General features: G+C 42.2%; 1 protein-coding gene across 1 annotated transcript in view; it reads left to right on the top strand.

Moving 5' to 3' along the window:
- Window positions 1–2,053: 2,053 nt before the first annotated feature.
- Window positions 2,054–19,066, top strand: part of LOC122413607 (uncharacterized) — a 139,217-nt gene continuing 122,204 nt past the window's right edge. Inside the window, exon 1 of the mRNA XM_043424059.1 lies at window positions 2,054–2,947. The gene's annotated coding sequence lies outside the window, so the exon portion shown is untranslated. The remainder of the gene's footprint in view (window positions 2,948–19,066) is intronic.

Below are 19,066 nucleotides of genomic sequence, written 5' to 3'. Positions count from 1 at the left end.
TAAAAAATATGATTTTATACTCGAATAGACTTTTTCTGACCGTTCATTTGATTTATTCCACACAATTTATCCGCCTTCTCGTACATATTCGCCGGCGTTATGCTTTCTTACCCTCGTCAATTTGTTCTCCGGTACATGTTTTCACGAGCTATCACTGTCATCGTTGCTTTTGGGATACTGAAAATTTGACATTACCAGAATTCGTTGTTCATTCGTCGGCGGATATAAATGAGGCAAGGAAAAAGTTGTTTGTCGTTTGCCAGGGATCCGGGGGCTCCCACGCAAGTGTGTCAAAAGCTGAGCTAAACTCTGTGATCTTCTAGTCTCGAGTCCGAAAGAGGCCGCTCCGGATCGCTGCCGGACGTAAAAGCACAAAGTAAAATACTCTCCAAAGGATAGAAAAATGCAAAGAGAGGGCGAAATAACAAGAACGAGACAGCGTCGGGCCAGCTTGCACGATTTAGAATGAACGCGCGCCCAGCGACAAAAAAGCTTCAACTTAGCCTGCACAACACATGACAAAGAAAATATGCCCCTGCGCTTTTTATGCCAACTCGACGATCATGCCTTACGAGAACCAACGAAACGAAACGACCTCATTTGCCATATATTACATTTTTTTTTCGTTTTAAATGAATATTGTTAACGCACTACGATATAATGATAAAGTTCAATTTACCTGTAGAAATTCATTACATGATTAAACGTTATCAGCATTACGAATCATTTGCACATTTAACATTTGATGATGAATTTTCATGCTTTGTGCCAATATTGAATAATGGATTACATATCAGAGGTTATTGTTGGATTAACAACATTTGCTTGAGGCATCCCTTTCACGAAATCGAATATTCTATGAATAACTGATTTTAAATAACAGTGGAGTAAAAGTACATGCGAGTAGATTGGGGAAATTTCAGATCAGGTTATCGAACATTTAATGAAGAATGAAAATTTGAAAAATGGTAAAATTTATAGGGGAGCTTATGGAGATTCCATCATCACTAAATTTCTATTCAATAATTCATAATATCGAATAATTCTAAATTCCTGATACAAACTGTTTCACAGATAGAAACACATGTGAGGAAGGAATCCGTAGCGACAATAAAAATAAAGGCTTGCCGAATCTTTGAAAGAGATATCAACGATAGAAGTTGGAAAAATGGCAGAAGCAGAAGCTTTTTTCCTATAACCGCGACTTCTCAGAGGTTAGGAATCAGTCCAGATTTCGAGTGTCCTGGTTTGCGCCACCGAAAAATACGCTTATGCGAAAGGAATACCTTAACAAATGAAAATGCATTTGCAGGCATGATATGAAACAAGGCAGATTTGTAACAAACGTTCTTTATTCCTCATTCAACTCCCAAGCCCATTTTCCTTTCCCCAGTAATTAGGAGGCAGAAAAATTTAGCTCCCAGTGAAAAGGGATGCGAGTTCGAGAAGCGAATAGAATTTAGGGAAAGGAAAGCTCGCGGTGGGATAAAACATTTTATTTAATTAAGATTTTTCGTCCTGCAAAAATATCGTTTCATAAAAATGGCGAGCGAAATTGTTAAGCTGCGCGATGAATCGAGTTTCTTTTTCATTTCCGTCATACCCCAATTGTAGTGTTTGAAAATGTGAGTTACATTCGAAGCAATTATTGTCGAAATTAGGGAATTTGAGAGATTTTTAATTGACAACTATCCTGGGAGCTCGGCAATCGAGGGCCCGAGGGCTGAAATATCCCAGGAAGTTTCACATTCCAGGTAAAAACGCAGTTACATTTGCCTGCTGTTTCCCCAGGAAGATTAAACGTCGAGGAAGCAACGTGCAAGTTTTGAATTTTCTTGCGTATCGAGCAGCCAACAATTCGGTTCACCAGGCTGACCCTTATTGCCCCCAATGCTTGAGCGCAGAAGTGGTAGCAGTGGCAATGAGGGGCGAAGCAGTGAGTGTGGGTGGTGACCGAAGAGCCGAAGTTTCGAGCTCGCGAGAGAGGGAGACACCCTCGCAACGGGAGCGAGACGGATGTTGCGCTGTTTCAGTCACCGCCCGGTTCTCTCGGCGCGCACACTATTCGAGACATTCTTCTTGTCTCGTTCTCGCGTTTATAACATTCGAGACTGAGGCACGCAGCGAGAGCTCAAAAAACAAGGCTTCGTTGGTGTATATAAGCACGCTAGGAAACGGGCCGAAATATACCACCGGTAAAAACACCTTAAATAAGCGAAAATAATCTTGGAGCACGAAGCGACATAAATTCTCACGTTAACTCGTCATTGGAATAATCCTTTTATTAATAACTCGGACAAAACAATGTGAAATGAGAAATAAAAGAACGGGAAGAGATAAAAATTGACGAAAAAATGTGCAAGCTAAAATATCCACGATGCTAAATCGTCCCCTTAATTTTGGTGTGAAAACTACGCGATCTGTGTCGCGAGGCTAAAACTTTAACTCTCGTTAACTCGTTGATTTCTTCGTTTTCTTTCCTCGCCATTTCATCCCCTCTTTTGAACTTAGCCCAACGATGACGTTGAAAGTAGCGAAAAATCCGGTAGGAGTGAATCGAAGAATAAACGTAAAGAAATAAATAGCATAAAGAATGTTTCATTGACTCGGGAATCATCGTAGCCGATATGAATCGAGTGCGAGAGGGTCGGTGATCGCGCAAGTGTGGGCGTGTAATTTTCTCGACGATCGCGCGGTCCGAGGAGTTGCTCCTTCATAAACAAATATATAAACTATCGTGAAATCGTTGGCGGGCGTTTGGCTTGCGGTGAGAGTGAAAAGTTGATGAATTTCAAATGACTCCCTACCGGACTCGTGTTACCAAAGTTTCGTATCGGTGTTTCGCCGAGGGATTGAACGCATGAAGAAAAGTTTAATACAGGGGGAGGAAAGAAAAAACAAAACGAAGCCAAACGAATAGAGAGCATGACCGAGACCTGAAACATCGGTGAGTCCTCGCGATCGATCAATTAACTTATGACGCTTACGCAAATTGACAGCATCTTTCTTCAAGGTTAAGAAATTAAAACTTGGAGATAATATAAAAACGAAAATTTGTGGAGTTGCGAGTGAATATATGAAAATTAAATTTACTTTAAAGTAGCGAAATGAATCATGAATATTGGCTTCAAATATCATTGAAATTTCAACCCTCGTTCATACGTTTCCACGCCTTTTTTCCACTCCGTACGACTCACAAGATTTGACAGAGTTTAATGTAATACTGGAAGAAAGAGAGAGAGAGAGAGCTCGAGCGCAAAATATGCGATAATTCGTTGCAAGATGTTCTTTAAAAGTTTCGTGACACGATCTCGTCGACCATCCATCTTTTCTGGAAAGCTTCGGTGATACTTAGCGTCGATAAGGCGTGAGGCTGCGGCGGTACGGTGGCCTGCGGGGACAGCGGGGTGCAGGGGGTTGATACGCGACTGGGAATACGGAGAGTTGCCTCGGTTATTTCTTATAAAAAAGTTGAAAATATGAGGGATAAAAGAGATGGGTGAATGAAAAAAATGGAAAATGAAAAACCTCATGAACAGCTCGTGTAATAAATCACTTGAATTATCGAGTTTCCGTTATCCTTCGCCAGCACTCTCTCTCTCTCTCCTTTTCTTCATCCGCAGCTTCGTTCCTCCTCTTCCTCCTCCTCCCATTTTCGCACAACAAGACTCTTTGCTTTTCTTTATGCCTCACTCTAATACAAACTTAATGGGGCCCATTTGTTCAGTTATTATTATTCTTTTTGCCCAGGAAAAAAGACTCTTCGAATTTTTACTCCCCACCGAAGTTCCTCCTCTTCCCCGTTCAATTAACTCGTTTTTCTTTATTTTCTTACTTCTTATCAAGAGTGTTAACATTCGCTCCGGAAAATCATCCCATCAACGTTGCCTTTCGGCGAGCAAACGTTATGAAAATACTGCAATGCAACGCTCCTGTAATTTCAAAAATTCGTTAAATTTATATCACGAATAAATCCGGTTGGTTCTCATTCAAACAGAATCCTTTGTATTCTCGTTTTTTATTTTTTTTTTTTTCATTTATTTTTCACTATTGTTTCAACAATGTTACATTTTCAGGCGAATCCGCCGGAGGCCAATACCGCTCATGGAACTTTTCTTTTTTAAAAAAATTTTTTTTCTTTCTCTCTTTTCTATTTGCTCAGTTGCATTTCTCACGTGGCATTACGTAGCTTCGAGCTGGAAAATTCGGCGAAATTTTCATCACTTTTTTGACAGACCGTTGAAACCCTCGCTCCAATATTCCTCGTGACAGATCCCACCCTCCCTGATTAATTTTTCATTCGAATCAGTGTCGCTCATTGAAAATTGCTGATAAACGCTTCAATGAAGATTTGCATGAAAATTTTTCTCTCTTGCTTCCTGCCTCTTCCTTTTCTCTCATATCTCTCTCTCTCTCCCCCCCCCCCCCCTTTTTCCTTCTCCTGAGGAATTTGCAACAGTTATCGTAACTGCATAAACCCGATGCAGTAAGCCGCCTCAGTAGGTGAATTTTCCAAGTAAACTTGCCAACAAACTCTCTCTCTATTGTCATTAAATATATACGCACGAGTATACGTATCTGTATATATAGATTTATATGTATACACGTGTGTAAGCAAAGCCAAACTACAAGTGCCAAACATTAATTAATTTATCGAGGTTTGAGAAGGACGAAGAGGGCCCTGGGTGGGTTGGTGAACGTGCTCGGTAGGTCCCTTAAATTTTCAAACTTGATAGCAACTACCTAACCATAACGCAGTGCTAACAACAGACGTCTGAATCGAATAGTGAAATATTCGTAAATTCGTCGGGCTGTGAATGGGCACGCGGATGGACTCTTCGGACTGCGATAAATAACGTCAAGTATGCCAAATATTGTTTCCAATTGAAGAGCTACATCGGCACGTCGCATAACGCTCGTACTTTAGCCAGGTGCGCGTATCGCGGCTCGGCCCCTCTCCGCGATTATTAATTCGCAATTATTCGGACGGATGGAGCGATTGAGTTTACCATGAAATTGATTGGAACAAATTTTATGACGGACGGCTCCCCGTAAAATGCTCGCGAGATCGAAATCACGTTCCGTATCACGCCGGCGCTGATGACGATATGATTGCAATAATGATAGAAACGAAACTTATCGCAGATGAAATAATTAAAATCATTATAGGTTCGAAGAATTAAAAAATCGCGTTGAATCGTGCCCTCGATTATTTCATTTATTTTCGTATCATCATTAGACCTGCTCCCTTTGTTTATTCAACTGCCTTTGAATATATAGTTTATGGGGATTTTCGTACATACCGAAGTCCCTCAGTAATAGAGTTTCGGAGGATGCTCCTCTCGTGAAAGCAGCTCTAAGCTGCTGCATCCTTTTGTTTTTAAGGCTTCGTTCCTATCTTTCTCTCTCCTTCAGCTCTCTCTCTCTCTCTCTCTCTCTCTCTCTCCTTCGCAACAGTCTCGTAATTTCTGTACGTGATGGCAACGTTATCTGGGACACTTTTCCCCTAACTGCGAAGCTTCGCAAACCCTTGCGGCCCCCTCGCCCGCACAACATAATATGTAGAACACTTTGAGATGAGAGAGACACACACTCCTGTGCTCGTATATGCGTCACGAAATTATTCGCGGGAGATCGTTGTTCGCTGGTGAACAAGGCAATATTTCGCTGCTCGAGCGTTCACCTCGCATCATCTCGCTTTCCATCTTCTCTGCTCTATCCGTTCCCTCTCCGTGGTGCCTTGTTTCCTACTTTCTCTCTTTTCTGTTTCACTTTTCGTGGCTTCTCGAGTCTTACTCTCTTCCGTTGTTATCGCTCCAGCGTTCTCTTTCTCCTTCTTTCTATATAGTTTTCCGTTTTACTAGTTTTCTTTCCTTGTGCAACTTCGCAGTTGCACTGTTCTCATCTCTTTCTGTTTCTTCACCGCCCTGCGGTGGTAACCAGAGCAAAACCCTGCAGGGAATCGCGGCCCGGGTCACCTCCGGGATTTATCACTTGCTACTTCTCGAACCCACTTCGTTTTCGAACCGAAAAAAAAAAACTCAAGTTTCGAAATACTTTGACAGGCTCCATACGATCCGGGGTGGATGGCAAACGGACTGTGCGCGGCTCTTACCAAAGCACTCGTTCCATTCTATTCGTGAATAAATAAATCGAGCGGAACGAGTGCGCCTCGTCAGATTTCATTTCCAATTATTTTAATCAGTTATATGTTCGAGCATGGCTCACGATTTCATTGTCCACGCGATCCAGTGGATTATCCAATGGGATTTTAGGCTTTTGGTTTGTTAATTAATCGAATTGAATTACCGTCGGTGGAATTCGATCAATTCAGAAATCATTTCAAGATCAATTCTCGTCATTGAGCAAAAAATGTACGATTCGTGGCTCCCTTTCGAAATAATTCAATTTAACCTGTGCCCAGAAATTCGATGGAACGATAGAAATTATTTGGATAAAAAATTTAGCTAAATTTGAAATTCCAAAGTATCATTTTTCCCATTGAAAAGCGACGTCTGAAAGCTCCTTAACGACTCGACATAAAAAAGGGACGACAAATTCACTTTTATATGTGTCAAGCTCGAGTAGCAACTCGATGAATGACGTGTACATTTGAGTTTAAAGATTTCTTTGCTTCGAACTCTTTGTGCCTGCCTGTCGGCCTCGCCTTCATTCGAACACGATAAGAGCCTCGGCAAACCTCCACTTTTTCACTCTCTAGTTTCCTTTCCTTTTAACTTTATTATTATTATTTTTTTATAAACGTAATCGAACCGCAAAGAAATATCAGGAGTGAAGTGACGTTATTTCTTTGGCGCAGGAAAAACAAGATAAAAAGAAAGTTTGCAGTTGTTCGCTCGAGAGCCAATGACTGAACGGGACTCGATCGAGATGGCCCTTGGCCAGGCTGAGGATGATTTAAAAGTTTCTTCCACACAGTTCTCTATCGCATATTATACCTTTTTTTCTCTCTCTCTCTCTCTCTCTTTTCTGTCCACTGTTCGATCTATACATGTATACACGTAGATCGATGTGTATATATTTGTACATGTAATTCTTCTTTTCACCTTTTTATTCGCTTCTACGCCACCTTGTTTGCCTTCAGTAACTCCACTTCTACTTCAACTTCTTCTTCTTCTTTCACTTCTTCTTCATCTTCTTCTTTTACTTTTGCCCCCATATATTCCCGGAGGCGTACTAAAAGCTGCCACGATCTTGGCTATTTTTTTGCCCCTTTACTTGGCAACACAGCCCACCACACAAACACACCGTAGACGATCCAAAGGAGAAGCACAATAGTTGTGCACGTGGGATAGCCTACCGGCCACGAGCTCGTCCTCGAGGCTCGAGCGTAGCGTGGTTTCTACACATATTTGAAGTAGCTTCGCTGCTGCTGCTCCCCGAGACCGGGTACCACAACTTTCGGTCGCGAAACTATTTTTTGGTGAACACTCGAAGAATGTTCATTTCACATTGAACCGCCGACGAGTCCATTTGTTCTTTGGCATTTGGTAGTTTGGGCTCTTACTAATGAAAAATGTGCTGGTAAACGGAATTTCTTATTCGTCGTAATCACTGCGGCATATTTTCTTGTTTCGCGAGCCTGCACTAAATGTAACGAGGAGACGAAACAACGTTCTGGAGGGAAAAATATTATTTGAAATTTCGTTACAAAGTTTGCACACGCACGCCAAATTTCAATGTGACGAACATGAAATTTTTTAGCTTGACCGCACCAAGGCCGAAACGCGCGTGTTTGGAGCTTTCTCTCCACTCGCACCCTCGCAATTCGCTCCAAATATCGCTCCCCGTTTCTCGCTTTTCTTCTCGTTTTTATTTTTCACGAAAATTCCGTGCCGAATCGGACCGGTTTATATACGCACGTGGATACGTATTTATGCTCGTGTGTCATCCATAAAAATGAATAAAACACGTGATGCTTATGTAGGTCCTGCACGACATTGTGTATACGAAGTACTCTTTATGACAAGGATAGCACGTTTTTTATCTCGCGGTGAAACACGAGCGAAGCAGAGAACGAAAGCCCCATGGAGATTGGTGCTTTTTTCAACCCTTTTGCTGAGTTTGTTTCGAAACAGTAACTCTCGTACATTTTTCTTTTTCCACCATTCTCTCTCTCTCTCTCTCTCTCTCTCTCTCTCTCTCTCTCTCTCTCTCTCTCTCTCTACGAGATCTCTGAAACTATATTTAGGAATTTTCTTGGACTAACTCTGTCTCTCTTTCTCCCCGACAATAAAAGAAACAGACGGCCCAGCATGGGGGTTCTGTTTTCATGAAAATACGTATACACACGTGTATGGATCCTCACCGCAGGAAACACGACAACGACCATGCCATTTTACTTTTCCTCTTCTCGTTTTCCAAATATATATACATATATATATTATCTTTTCCCTTCTTTTCTCCACGCGATTTTGTTGAGTGGGAAAGAACGAAAGAGAAAAAGGGAAAAAAAGAGACGTTTCTCTCGATGGGATTATTAGCGTTAACAATTTGCGACAACTTTTTTTTACGACGGGAATACAAATTTTTGCCACTTCTCTACCGCCTCGGACTTTGACGTTTGGATCGAGGCTTTCATGGGGCGTAAAAAAATTATCTGAAAGTTTGACTATTACGGATGAAAGTACAGTTAACTCTCGTGCACTTGTGTTGCTTTTTATATTTTTCATCATTGCTCTATGGTTATTTTTAGGATTTTTTTTCGCCGGAGGGAATTGCGAGAGACGAGGGCGAAGCGGGTTGAAAAATTAAGCAACTTTCGTACTCTCGAGTTTTTATATTTTTCCGAAAATGAAAAAATGTAATTCTCTCAAAATGTCTTCCCTCTTTTGTGCGTGGCTTTATCAGTTTTCTTTTTTTACACTTTTGTGCAATACGCCTTGGCTCTTTGTACAATGCTTCTTAAAAGCAGCATTCAAAACGGTCAAACGTGCATTCGGTTGAATTTATAGGGAAAAAAATGTCACGAATTTTCCAGGAGTTGCCCCTTTTCCCGAGAATTATTTTTTGTTTTTTGAATTTCCAAAAAATTACACTTCCTTCTCGATGCTCTCGAGTGAAAAATAAAAAAGCTTCAGAAATTTTTGCACGATATTTCCTCAGCTCCCTCGATCGCCCCCGTCTCCGAAATACAACTTGGAAAAACAATAAAAAAATTAACGAGCGAAAGATGGTTTCGGGTGTGCCCGCTTGAAAAGTCAGAGGTAAAATATTCATCGATTATCTGTCCAGTGTGTTTCGCCCACTGACTGAATACCTAAAGAGTGAGGAATGAGTGTAACAAGAGGACATTCCTACTAACGATGCACCATTCTATATTCCCAAAGTTCTCCTCACTCGATCGAAGCCGTAACGCGTTGAACGGTTGCTTCTCGATGTGGCACATTCCGATGGTAATTTTTTTTTGTTTTTACCCCTCGTTCCACACTGACATATGTTTGCGAGGGCGGGCTCGAATACCGGGGGTGGAATTCGGCCTTGGCTCGTATACAAACGAAGATATTCGAGTTTGATAAATCACTCAACCGGTATCGTCCTCCCCTATGAACCTGTAACATCGACCTCGTATAAGTCAGTTCACGGTGGCCGGCTCGCTTCCTGGTAAACTCTATCCTCGTTTACCATAAAACCTTTTTCATTGGGAGAAAACTTTTTTCACGATATGTTCGTCCTTCCAGAGAAGTGGAAAGAGTCAGGGAAATTGTCTGTGTATAAATGAGAGAGAGAGAGAGAGAGAGAGAGAGAGCGAAAGCATTATGAGAATAAAAATGGTTTCCTGGCGGTTGGAGCACGGAAGCTGGAATATGGAAACGGATACTAAGAGGGGTTGTTTCTGACGATCCACATAGCCATATTCTCTTCCTGGCTTATGCCGGGGCTCACACCGACCACTCGACTCAACCGGTCTCGAAAACTTCTCATGGTCCATCCCCTTCCCTCTTTTTTCTTGCTCCCCCCCCCCCCCCCACCCTCGGTCTCTCTCCCAGTATCTGAACTCTCTTTGCTCCGTGATTCCTTCGCCCCGACTTCACCCCCTTGGAGAATAAAATATCCCTTTACCCGAGCTCACGTTTCTCGTATCCACTGTATTATTCACTGAGAAAATATCAAGAACTATGAAAATAAGTGACGATCGTAAAGTCTCAAGTTTGGCCAGCTGTTTATTTACCCTCGCTATACCCTTTTTTACGAGTGCCCTTCGAGATTATTACGTCCATTTCTCTACCACGAGACTCTCGATAGAAGCATTTTGAGGCTGCGGACGCGTGCTGGACGCTCCGGTGAAACAGGCACTTCGATCTTGAGGGTCGCTTCTAAAAATTTTTCACTCGTTAATCCTGTACGATTTTCCTTCGCTACCGAACACTCCTGCCAATGTAAACTAACGTAATTGGAATCCTTTCACTTATATTTTTAGCGTTCAAGCGATTTTCAAGCTACTCAATAGGCGCCTTTATTATTATATGAATTTATGGACCGCAGAGCAGGTCGCTTCGGAGGTTGCCGGAGGCTAAATAACCTCGTTCGATGTTTCGATACCGAGAGAATACAGAGAATCGAAGGTGCCGAAGAATTTGCCCCGTCCAGAGTGTGTTTCTAATTTTCCCTCGTACTTTTCGAGCCACGCATTTAAACCCTGTTCTTCGCAACCTCGGCATCCGTAAACCGGCTACATTTCATCCAACGTTTTCCCTTCTTCCCTTTGACACAAACGCGCGCGCGCGCGCGTGTGTGTGTGTTTGTGTTCTCTTCCGATAACCCATTTCCGATGTTCAGCCCCTCGAGCCTTTCCCCGTACTTCCCCGAGCTTCGTCTCGTGCGTCTAATCTTCCACGAAGAGCTCGAAAAAAAAAAAAAAATATTCCAATATACAAAAAAGAAAAATGCAAGCAACTTAGTAATTGCGAAGTTTTCGAAAAAACGAAAAAATTCATTGCCAATCGTCGTTGTAAATAATATTTTTTAATAATAATGTAACTCGAGGCGCGCTGTCAGCGATGCTCGAGTGTGCGCTGCATCGCGAAGATTCATACCCTCGTTTTAAATACTACGCTCATTCCTCAATTACTGCTCCGTTAATTGTTCCCCGAAAGTCATTTGCACACCCAATTTGTGGTGGAGCGAGCGAGCGGCGCTAGCTCGTCTCATATTTTTCTTTCCCTGTGAGCGTGCATACACATACAAATAGATTAGCGGAAGTGAACGATAGTCACTATACTATGATAGTTCCAATTGAGTGGTACAATAGCTCGGAGGCAGTACTGGCAAAATCCCATCAAGTTGAAACCGCTCTCTCGGTCCCGTGCTACGGGAAGGGTTGCGCTGCGACGCGCGTTCAAGCGCATTCGAACTCTTGCTCACACTCGTCCTCTTCAACTTTCAGTGTGCCTGTTAAGCATCGACGCGGACATGCAGAGGGTGATTCAAAAATTTCTGTTATCCTTAACTCACAATAAATCTTTTGCTTATCGCACATCTCAGCGTGTTTTACGCGACTAAAAAATACTCCGGAGGATTTGCCACAGCTCTCGCTGCTTCCAATTAAAAGGCTATTTTATTGTGGATCTGCCTCTACGCGTTATTAGACACATATATAAATCCGTGAACGTTGCTTCGACGAATGTTGGCCGTTTAACAAAGACCACGTGGCCCATCAGCCGAGCACCAAAGCGGGACCTTATTCCTCTCCCTTTCATCCACTCCCTTCATTCTCTCCATCGCTTTTTCTCCTTTCTCCTGCAAACGAGAAGAGCGCCGAAGAGAGAGAGGAGCAGAGGGAGCTGGATTGCAGGCCGATTAGAATTCGTACCATCACATGTATCGATCACTCTCCTCCCTTTGGTGCTCCGAGGAAAAGCTCCGTTACAAAGCACCACAGAGACCACATTTTCAAATCCTCGCCGATTGCGAAACTTGCCGAGCTCTCTCAACAAAACACATACACACACGCCCGCCCCGGTACACACCTTTTAACGTGAACATTGTTATTCTCTTGCTTCAATTTCATGCTGTGAATAACAATAGATTTTCAGAGTGGGACAGCATTTTTTTCGCCCTCTTTACCCCCAAAACCGATCGATTTCATCTCGAGCATTCAGCCTGAAAAATTCTTATTTTCTTCCTCTCTCTTTCGACATTCTCCACTCGCGAGGAGTGTCCTCAGCACTTTGAAGAATTAATAGATGCAAAGAGAATGAAAAATCGGAGGTTTGGCAATAAATCAGCGATATGAAGCAACCCAACGATTGCGAACCGAGTACGGAGGAAACTCTTTTGCCATTGTACTTGTTTTACTGTGAAATTATCTTCGGAGAATTCGAAACGAGCGCAATCTGAAGATGCTTTCTGGACAACAGAAATTGAAAATATTACTATTTTAGTTTATTATTTGATTTATATGTTATTTTATTGTCAATGAGCTCTGATGGAATTCACTTTGTTACGCGTTCAAAGTTTTTCATTGACATTGGTACGAGTTGCTTCATGCCAGAGAAACGCTGAATCCTGAGTGTATGAATGAACGATCCATTCTATTCTATCTCGAATATTCGTATTTTAATGACGTTCGTACGAACGCGAACCTTCGACATGACGTCACTGAGAAATTTTTCAAACCATCGTTATCTCTGCCTGATTAGCTTAATTCTTCTCAAGCTGAATCTCAATGGTGAGAAATCGTTTTTTTTTTCTTTCTTTTTTTTTTTTTTTTTTCATCTCTCGAGCAGAAATAAGCTATTCTAATAATTCATTAAGCCGTGTAACTCTTTTATTCGTATGAGCGATTAGTGGAACGGAGTAGAAAGTGAGGAACTGAAATGTTTTATTTGACGTGAAAAATATTTCTCAAAGCTTGCCGACGATTCTGTTTTAATGCTCACATCGAAATACCTCACTTACCTCATGACGGCGTATACAGAGAAGTTTTTTCAGATGAAAGGATTACAACAAAACCGTTGAGCAGTTGGCAATGCTCGTACAAAACTCAGGGCAATCTGCAGAAAAATTTAATCGATAGAAAACTCTCATCGTTGAGTACCTACGAGCAGCTAATATTTTTTCCTCTTTTAACATTAAAAGCTCTTTTTTCCTCTTATCTTTTCGGGCATAGAAACAACTTTTTGTTCAGAACAAACAAGCCTCGTACAGATTTTTTTTTCTCTCTTTAAACGAGAATGATGCACGGACGGGGGCTCGGTATACGTACAACTTTTACCTTTTATGCAATGAGGAATTCTCGATCGAATTTGTTACCCTTTATTAACGGCGAGATTAAAAATCGTCGGGATGAAAAAAGTTGCGGTTACGCTTGAATTTTTTTCCGTACGGTTCGTCCAAACCGCGCCGGCTGGTTTTGATTTACGCACTTTTCCGTCAGCTCGAATTTTATAACGCAAATTCGCGTAAAGAAAAAAAGAAGTCAGCCTCGAGCGATGAATTTTGCTATTTTAAATATTCTCCATACCTAATGAGATCGAGAAGTGAATTATTCTCGTCCAATTTTCTTACATTATTGCAAATATTCGAGTATTAAGGTAGTTCGATAGCTAAGTGCCGTATAAAAAATAGGGCTGCTCGTGACTTTGGAATTTTTAGGACGAGCGCAGCGTCCTAAAGTACAGTGATAATCGAGGCTTGTCTCACGCGACAGCGTTGCCACGTCGCGAACCTTGAAATTCTCCCTCTCAAATTCTCATACGATTTTTATTACAACAATATTTTTCTCAAAAACTATACGATAGATCGTGTTTTTTTGAATTTTTTCTTCAGAAGTTTCTCTAACAGTGTGTTTAATTTTTAAAATAAAAATCGTAAGAACCGCTCTCTCGAGTTATTTCGATACGCAATTTTTGTTTGATGATTATCATGTGCTCGGATACACGGAGAGACTTTTATACGAATATTTTGGATGAATTTGCTAGAAAAATTTTCTATGTTTTATATTTTAATGCCGAAAGCAGTTCTCTCAAATTTTACTATGTACGACAGGGAAAATTTAGGTCTGCGACATTTCTTACATCGAACGATGTATCGATATCCGAATGTCACTCGTGTCTTTGGCGAAATGTTAAAAATTGGTGAATTGGAGTGGACAAATTGATTGAAATTTTACTACGTGCCAGCACTGGTTAATTTTCATATTTATACTCGCAACGCCTCATAGAATTGGTGGGATCATGAATTTTATATACCGCAGAGAAACGACTGCTATGTTATTTCCCAAATTATCATCAAATCATTTCATTATTTGCTATGTTTTTGATGAAAATTCGCTCGGTGTTGATTTTTGATACAGTACAGCGCGTTATTTATTATGAACTGTTGTGGTAATGGTTCCCCAAACTTTTGCATTATTTGGTACACTCTGTAGCGATTATTATTATAATATCGATGTGGTCCGACGTTACTATAAAAACATAGTAATTTTTGCTATAAAAATCTCTCCGTGTAGGGAAAGCATAGACCCTCAACTTGTAATATCTGAAAAAGTAAACGGTAAAACTACTTTTTTGTTTTTAATCGATTCGTTGGATTTTTAAGAATAAGATTGTTTTTCAAAATTTCCGTAATAAATGGGGTTTTGCTATTGAAGATGAATCTTAAACGTGAATAAATGTGTTTTTACGCATTTATTCGAAAGGACGAACATTGCTCGGCCGAGGCAAGACTCGTGGAAGCGCGCGACTGTGCGCGCAATCGATAGTTGCTCCGCAGCGCGATGAACGAGCGCAACTGAATTAGTCGCGAAACGTAATCCACTTTCGGTCCCTCGTTTCTTCCTCCCAGTTGACAATTGAAAGGAATAAAAAAAATTGGTCGTGCGCGCGTGCTTCGCGCTTAACTGAATTTTCGGTAAAACCATTGAGGACCATCCGCAATTGTATTTGTGCCTCGAAGTAAAAGGACGCAATTGAAATGGATGTTGATTAAATGTGAAAAGTTAGAGTTGAAATTTCACAGAAAAATGTAGCCTCGCAACGGCCCCGGGATCATCGCGTTCTGCATAATTATTCGGTCCTCTTCCATTCTGAAGAAATATGCGAACGGATTTTTTTATCGGCAGTGAAATTGGCGAGCAATCAACTGAACTCATAATTTACTCGGCAATTAACGAGCCGCCTAATTTTCGCTCGTCCAAACGAGCACGCCCGGTCAGCTCGCCTCATCAACAAAAACGCAATTGTTGGCTGAATCTTTCAGTCTCATTTCCCCCGAAAAACAGACATAATGGAAAATCTCACTTGACTTACTCGCAGAAGATTTGATCTCGAGCGTTAAATCCTACAAATGAGCAAGGACCAGTCACGATTTGGCTTCGCTGACGAAATACACAGCCGCGCGAGGCGACTTTTCGCTGGGTCTGTATTACGAGCGTTCCCTTGTTTCTTCCTTCCGTTAACATCGAGCCTCCCTCCCACTCTCGCTTTATCCGAAGCGACGAGAGAATGCTAAATTTATTTTGCAGATTGGGAAAGTACGCGGCGCGCTCTTCTGGCTCTATGCGGTGCGGCGTTTTTGCCGGCGCGTGTGTCTCTGCGCCGCCATGGCAAAAGCCACCCCGCCATTAGCATATCTCAGTTCGATGGACGACAGGAAGATGGACGTACGAACGACCCTAAAAACGGCAATTTCCTAGATAGGGAATAATTTATGTGATCACCGGAGTGTGTACGGAGGATCACTTCTCCTCGCTTTTCATACTGAGCGCGTTCTCGTTGTGTATTCCCATCATAAATTCTTTTGAACTGAATCTCTCTCTCTCTCTCTCTCTCGATACGCTGCTTTTTTTTTGTTGCGCCGATATATGCATCGCGGTGTACACCGCGATTCGTACATTTTTCACCCTTCCGCAGAGGTGCATTTTAATTGATTTCTAATGTAAACACGCGTCGAGAGTTTGCAGAGTAAACGAGGAGGAAAAAAAACTTGGTGCTGCTTCGCGCCCGAGTGCGAATGTAAATCGTTCGGCAGCGCCGAGCGCGAGGACTTTCCCCGCAGAGGGAGAAACCGAACGAACTTCCGTTCTCCCTCGCATGTTAATCGTGTTGAACGAGGCTTTAAAATACGGATGCGAAAAAAATCCCTCTGGGAATTGGGTCACTGCTTGAGATGAGAGAGAATCTTCAGAAATTTTATCATCTCAATGGAATAATGAAACTCGAGTTTTTTCATTCACCACGAATTCCAGCTCGAGTTACTCGCTCGCACGAACACGTTTCATTGTTCATTGAAATCACGTCGTTTTCAATGACCACCTCGAACTAAAAAAAGACCACGAATAAACTCATCCACTCGAAAAGCTCATCGCGAGTCTCCTCGATGTTTTACCAGCATCATTTTCCAATAGTTATCCTTAATTATATCACGTTACAATCAATTATGAAATGGAGGCTCTCCTGCTTCGCATCCTGCCAATCCGCAAATTCCTTCATTCCTGCTCCAAAAGTTTTACCATCACGCTGCGCTAGCGCCGAGGACGAAGTTTCGACGGCAGGCAAAAGGGAGAGGAAGAGACCGAGAGCCTCGTAGAAAGCCAGACTATGTCCATGGGCATAGAGCAGTACCAATGAAAAATCTCATATACATGTATATCAAAGTGATTATGGAGCTCCCTTTATATACACGTATATGCGAGAGAGCGAGAGTAACTCAAGCTTACGTATACACAGTTATAGAGCCAAGTTCTGACTTTTGGTATCAGGGAAAATGGTGATTGCGGAATTCGGATAAAGCCGGGCAAAATCTCATCGCGGAAGAGGGTGAAAAGTCGTTGAGTCGTGTTTGTTTTTTTTTTGTTTTTTTTTTTTTTTCGTTGCAGTTCCCGTATATACAGAAGCCTCCGTATATATGGCGTCTTTCTCTATATCGCGTCGCGTGACAGAAAGTCTCGTTAAAATTCCGATACACCAGTTTTTTTGGTAAATTCTTTTTTATTGTTGCCCGGTGCGAGCCATTAAGCCTCGGGACACATTTCCGCGGCACTCCCTCACACGCGTGCGACTCGATGCCGCCAAGAGCTTTTCCACCGTCGAACAATCCACCGAAATAAACCCCCCGCCGTGCCCCCAATTTTCGCGTCCCTCGGACTCATATTTTTCGCGCGATTCCCACGACCTCGAGAGAATATCTATTGTGCTTGTGAGATTCCTACGGGCACACTCGATCCTCTTTCCAAGGGCTCGTTCAACCGGATATGCAGCCCTGCTCTGGTCCGTTGTGCGACGAGCATGTAAGTTATACGGTGTCAACGCACTGCGAAGATGCTTTTTTATCTCTTGATTTTCCCTCTCTTTATTTGCTTTCTTTCCTTTCAGTTTTTTTTCTTCCACTTATTATTGGGATTCTGCCAAAAAATATATATCATGAGAGGGATTCGTGCTCCGGCGTCGCAATACAGTTTACGCAACAATCCCACACGACGCTCTCGTTCATACGCTCTCGAAATGGCCGCGATTGTTTTCGATTTAATCGCCCTCGCCGCCCCCATCCTCGCTCGGTCTCACTGCAAAGTCGCGTTACGAAAGAGCGTCCACTATATTCTTTCTTGCATCGCGTGGATATATGCGATGCCCCAGATTTGAAATCAATAAAAGGAATCGATTCTGTATGCGCACTAGAAAAGCCAGAAAAATGGCTGAAATTCTGGACAAATTATCGCACGATCAATAACACCGTACTTTTTAGTGAACAGAGGATTGTCTGCTTTAAACTCTGAAATAATGCGGGCCGGTTCGAAAAGATCGGGTCGGACATAACGAGTCGAGGATAATCTGCGCTGAAAAGTCATCGACTCGGTTCCGCTTTCCTTGCGCGTGCTATGTGGCCGGTGACAAAATCAAATCTCTTTTTATCGCATTTGAAAGGAGGAAAGTAGGAAAATAAATGGCACAAACAAAACCCCAAAAATGGTGTTTTCCGCATGAAGAAACTCGCTATCGGCGTCCGAGGAATTGTCCCTCCAAGGAAAATTGGAAATTATATGGGAAATCGATCGACTGCCCTCTCTCTCTCTCTCTCTCTCTCTTCACCTATTTTCATTTGTAATAACATTCCGATTTTCTTAGGGGTTGCAATTCTCAAAGTGTTTTTCAAGGATTCTCACACCCACGGTTCTCCACATGTACCGAGTGCTCTGGTCCGTGCGCCCAGGAAACGCGCTTCGACATCTTGACACATGACCATTTTCATTCCGCATGTACCATCGTCCTTTTTCCTTCGATCAATGATCCCACTGACATCGAACCTTCTGGTCATTGCTCGTATGTACACACGAACATTCTACTTCGCACACCGCCCTCTATTTAAGGACGTATGCGTGTACGTACACAGAAACTGTACAACGCCACCGTTCACAGACGACGCGCGAGACATGAATTATTCCACAAGTTGAGATACAATGGAACAGCTCTCCTCTGTGGCCACGAGTGTTTGTGTCTTCCGGATACGCGTGTGGCCACACAAACGAGCTACGATCCAGGGGCAACGGGGGTCAGAATATACCAAAAGCTTCTCCACAATCTTCATCTACAAAATTCATTGGTCTCCGTCGGTCTTGCCGAAATTGAGGTTTTTCGGGGTTCTATTTCATGCTTCGCGTGATGGAGAAAATCATTTTTCTGTTGTCGAATTTACGGTTTTTATTGACGAATATTGCGTTAAATTTGCTAATTTTGAAAATAAACTTGGGCGTTGCTGTCAAATTCGTTAACACTCGATCTCAGCGTCGAGCAACCGGGTTTACTTTATGTTGATTAAATTCAAATCCCGAAGTTCAATCGGCTCTCAATCGACATCCGCCTTCGAGGCCTCGAAAACTAAAGTTTTTTCATGTTTTCTTTCTCAAAAGCCCCGCAAGGTAATGTTTCTTTTGAATAAATGGAATCTGTGATAAATTTTCTTCGCGATGTGAAGTTTTCCCTAAAGCTCGAACACCGTAGAATTTTTCCACAATTGACATTGTGACTTCTCCCATAGGATACCGTGTTAAAGACTCAAAATTCTAAATGAAACAATTCCAAATTTTGCCCCGTAAGAGACCTCGGAA

Source organism: Venturia canescens, chromosome 7, assembly GCF_019457755.1.
Source record: "Venturia canescens isolate UGA chromosome 7, ASM1945775v1, whole genome shotgun sequence".
Lineage (NCBI taxonomy): Eukaryota > Metazoa > Arthropoda > Insecta > Hymenoptera > Ichneumonidae > Venturia > Venturia canescens.
Note: the sequence above shows the minus strand (reverse complement) of the source record. Positions and strands in the feature narration are given on the sequence as shown.